Source organism: Marmota flaviventris, chromosome 14 (assembly GCF_047511675.1).
Source record: "Marmota flaviventris isolate mMarFla1 chromosome 14, mMarFla1.hap1, whole genome shotgun sequence".
NCBI classification, from domain to species: Eukaryota; Metazoa; Chordata; class Mammalia; order Rodentia; family Sciuridae; genus Marmota; species Marmota flaviventris.
The window spans coordinates 61753595-61758889 of record NC_092511.1 but is presented as its reverse complement, the minus strand read 5'-3'; positions in this window follow the sequence as shown (position 1 = coordinate 61758889).

The following is a 5295-nucleotide window of genomic DNA, read 5'->3' as shown; positions in this document are numbered from 1 at the left end:
GCATTTTTTCAGTCTCTCAACTTTAGTCCTTGGTCTCAGTGTTCAGCTGCCCAACCCACGTATTTCTAACTTCCCATTCTTGTGGTTGTTTGTGGGGTGAAGTTAACTGGTCATGTATTCACACATGAACACAGAAAACCTACGTCCAATTCATTCTACTGCCTTTCCGATTCCCACTTTCTTCCATCCCTTCATTCCTCTTTCTCTAATCCAATGAACTTCTGCTCTTCCCTCCCCCATCCCCCAACATTCTGTGTTAGCATCTATGCATATCACAGAAAATTCAGCCTTTGGCTTTTGGGGGATTGGCTTATTTCTCTTAGCATGACAGTCTCCAGTTCCATCCATCTACTGGCAAATGCCATGATTTCATTCTTCTTTATCACTGAGTAATATTCCATTGTATATAGATACCACATTTTCTTTATCCATTCATCTGTTAAAGGGCTCTGTTGGTCCCATCGTTTAGCTATTATAAATTGAGCTGCTGTAAACATGAATGTGTCAGCATTAGTATAGTATGCTGATTTTAAGCCCTTGGGGTATATGCCATTCAACAAACATGTACTGATCAGCTCTTATTTTTGAGACACTGTTTAAGACATGGGACACATGGAAATGAACAACATATGAGAAAATTTTGTGCCCTCAAGGGTCTTACATTTTAGGAATTGACGGGCAAAGGAGTGATGGAAAGTCTAAACCACAAAGACAACAAAGAATTAAATTACACAGTGTATTGAAAGGTTCACAACACTGCAGGAGATGTGGTCCCTGGTGAAGGGAATCAGATGGAAGGAAGGGAGAAATCCTGAGAGGTGATTGCAGTTTCAAAGAGTGTAGTCAGACAAAGCCTCCTTGAAAGGTACAATTTGAGAAGAGGCTTGAAGGAGGTGAGGAGTGTTTTTTAGGCTTGGAACAGCAGGTGGGCTCAGGGGGTCTGGACTGGAGTGATTGAAAGGGAGCATAGCAGTGGAGCAGGCAGAGCCAGAGTCTGTGAAGCAGTACATCCTGTTTTTGTGAATAAAGTTTTATTAAAACAGAGCTAATGTCCATGTGTTCTCCTATTTTGCATGGCCACGTTCATGCTACAAGTGCAGAGTGGAGCTGTGGAGACAGAGACAATCTGGCTCACAGACAGTTATGTATTTACCATCTATCGGTCTTTTTATGGAAAATGTGTATGTCCCCTATCATGGATAGAGAAAGGCAGTAAATGGTTAGGGATTATGTTAGAGCAGAAATCGGGGAATGGAGTAAGAAGTGGGTAGGTTCTAGATGTGATATGAAGAGAGGTCAGATGAAATTTACTAAAATTCCAAGTGTGTAATTGGGAGAGAGAGAAAGGAGTCAAAGAATGTCAAAGGTTTCTGGCCTGGAAAACTGGAAAGATGACCCTAAGGAAGACAAGGAAACTGTGTATAGATTGGACACCCCACTCCCACCCACAGGGGAAGGAGAGCAAATAGGAGATTCCTTCTCAAATGTGTTCAGAAAGAAGATACAAAGAAAAGAAAAAGACACATTTAGACTAGAGGCCATGTCCCCATTCTCCACCTGTCCAGCAGACTACTCCCTTTTCCTGTGGCCAGATGTCCCTCCCCCACGAACCTTGAGATTGCTTCTCACTCAAACACCAACATAGCAAGCAAAGACACCAGATGCCATGGTTGTTACAGGTGACTCACACTCTGCCTCAGAGTCTTAACTAGTTTGGGGGAAACGAAGCTCTGCTTCAAGGAACTGAAACCTGCAATATCCCCAATTTAAAATAATTATGTTATCCATCAAGATTTCAGAAAGATGCAGGCAGCAGTGCAGTTTGGAGTCTCCCAAAACAAAGAGAAGAAAAAGACACATTTGGCCTAGAGGCCATGTAAATAGATGAAAGAAAGCCAAACCCTGGAGTAGCATTTACCACAAAAGTAGAGAACACAGTGTTCCCTAGGAACCTCAGAACAAGAGGATAGGGCAAACCACCAGCAGGAGGCACCAGACCTGCCTGGCAGCAGCACTTGCAGCAGAGGAAATGGGAGACAGGAGGCTTTCAAGGCTCCAGCAGGCATTCCTGCAAAGCCCTGTGGGCCAGCAGGAGAAGAGCAGCTTAAACAGAGGGGTTCTGGCCAACCCCAAAGTGAGTGCAGTAGGTCTCCTACAATATGTACTATACGATGTATAATCAATATGGTACAACAGCTATTTACATAGCATTTACATTGTAGTTACGATAAGTAATTAGAGATGATTTAGATCATTTGAATGTGTGCAGTCTCTCTTCAACTCTGTGGAATTTGGTGTCTGTGAGGGGTCCTGGGTGCAATTCTCTGTGGATACTGAGGAGCAGCTGTAAGTACAAATGTCCCACATTCAAATCAGAAGGGCTGACGCTGTCCAGCCCCTAAACTCTCTTGAAAAATGAACAGCCAATGCTCCTTTTCAGGACAAGGCCTCACCCAGAGGAGAAATCGCTGGGAGGAACAATAGACACAAAGGATAAACCTCCCTGTGGAAACAGCCAGAAAATTTTAGAAAATAAGTTGACATGTTTTTAATACTTCAAGAAGGAAGAGGAGGAGGAGAAGGAGGAGAGCAAAGGGAGAATGGGGAGGGACAGAACTGGAGGGAAGAAGAAGAGGTGGAGGAAGGAGAGGTGGAAGTTGCCGTTCCATCACATAAGAAACTCTATCCTCAACCATGCTTTTACAAAGAAAATGAATTTTGCATAAAAGTGCATAGCAAGAAAAGAAGGAAACCAAATCCCAAATAAAGGTATTCTAAGAAACAGGAGAATAGCATCCTCTCAGACGACGAAAACAAGTCAGAAAAGAACCCCCCAAGCACATCAGATGGTAGCCCACTCTTTCAAAACTAGCTAAAAAACAGAAGGCCAAGCAATGCAAAATAGGACAGAACCTGAGAGGGGAATGGAAAATTATATCATGGATATAGCTTTCTGTTTGGGATTGTGAAAAGTTTTGGATTTGGATAGTGGATAATGCTTGAACAACATTGTGCATCTACTTAATGCTATAGAGTTATCCACATAAAAATGGTTGAAATGTTAAGTTTTATGTTTCATAATAAAAAAGAACAACATAAGTGGAAATTAGATGAGATGGTAGAAATTAAAATAAGACTAATCTAAAAGGGAAAACATGAATGAACATAATAGATAATATCTAAAAAGAAAGAATAATGAATTAAAAAAAATGAAACACATGATAAAAAATATCCCAGAGACCTGATAAATAGGAAAAGCAAGAAAGCCAGGCAAATTCTACAAAGAAGAATGCAAATACACATAGGAATTTAATATGTCATAAAGGTTACATTTCAAATCTGTAGGTCAGATAATTTAACAAATTGTGATACATACATGTTGGGGTTAAATATCTCTGGAAGTTTCCAAAATGTGGGAAAAGGCGATGTCTCCTGTGGGAAGAGTGGTGAAGATGGTGACTGGCAATTTTGAGGGAATGGAAAGCTGTTGGGGCTGCTGGGTCCTGCAGCTGTTGGCAGGTTGCTCCTTGCGCATGCGCACTCTGCTTGCGTTGGGTGGAGATGGAAGCCAAGGAGTGATTATTTTCTTGTGAGCTTTGGTTCATAATAATGGTCCCTGAAGACAGCGCTTGCCAGAATCAATGGAAGAGGACCTGACAGGCTTCTCAGTTCAGTATTTATCCCCCCTTTCATGTGTGATCTCTCTCCTCATCCTCTACCCCAATGTCTCTGTGCTGTGCTCTGAAAGCCTGGTTGGCTGCCTGCAGGGGGCCTTTGCCAACACTGAGGACTTGAGGATACAAGCCTCAGATTGAGGCCTTGCTTCTCGACTATTAGTAAAGTGTCAGAGTGATGCTGGCCTTGTGTGTGAAGGTTAATTCAAGTAGTGCATCTTTGCAGACCTGGTGCATGGGTGTTGAGTCAATAGTGATTTATTCCAGGCCATGTTCTGGGTGGGCCTCATGCTGCTGCAGTTCACGTGGCCAAGTCCCAGGTTATCAGCTTCCCTCAGGGTAACTGTGAACCCTCTGACACCCCTGGTAGATTCCCTGTGTTTTGTATTCACCTTTCCCAGCTAGGGAAAGTGACCCAAACATGGTGGAGATGTGCCCTGAATCTTCTTTTGTAAAATGCCTTTCAGGTAGGCCCAAAACTAGGCCATTCTCCATGAGAGTTTTTTGTTTGATTTTTGCATTTCTTCTGGTCAACCTGAGCCCGTCTCCTATCATTTTCAACTTGATTGACATTTTATCATTTTAACCCTAGTTTCAAACATTGTGTTATTGGTCAGCCATTTTGCCAATTCCTGATTCTTCCAGTAAGCCCATACATCTCTCTTCTTTTTGCCTTCCTAGTGCTGGATCATATGCCTTCCTCTTTCCCCCATTCCTAGCCTTTACTTCTATTATCTTGGCCAACTTTGACTTCCTTTCTTCTCATGCAGGCTGTGATCCCCACGGCTACCAAACTAAACCACACTTAACAGCCATTCAAACTCAAAATTCCTGTTTATTATTTATTAATCAATTCTATTACATTTCTTTATTCAATTTTATTAAGTTTTAAAAGTATATTGGAATGAGTACATATTCATACGTCTATGAGGACAAATGTTTGATAGCCAAGTGGTAACACAAGGCCTCTTTATTAACCAATTCTATTGAATTTCTTCATTCAATTTGACTAAACTTTAAAAACATATTAGAATGAATACATTTGTATCTTTGTATCTACATATTTATAAAATTTGTATCTACACATGTAGAAAACTATGTGATGCCCAAGCAGTACCAGAAAGCATCTTTATTACTTATCTCTCAAACAATTCTATTACATTTCTTTATTCAACTATATTAAGTCTTAAAAATCTATAAGTGAATCCCTTTGTATCTATGTACCTCTCTGTATATATATGTGGAAAACTATTTGGTATTCAAATGGCAACATAAAGCCTCTTTATTATTACCCTCTAATCAATACTATATAGCATTTCTTTATTGAACTATATTACCTTTTCAACTGTGCCTAATGAATAAATTTTCAACTATCTATCTATGTGTATATGAGAACACTATTTGGTACCCATGTGGTACCCAAAGGCCTCTTTATTTTCTAACAATTCTCAGTGGTATCAGAAGGCCTCTTTATTATGTATTAGTGAATTATATTACATTTCTTTATATAATTTTATTAAACTTTGAAAGCATCTGAGAATAAATAAATGTGTATCACTCTATCTATATACATGTGGAAAACTATTTGGTCCCTAAGTGGCACCACTGATCTCAGCAGCTC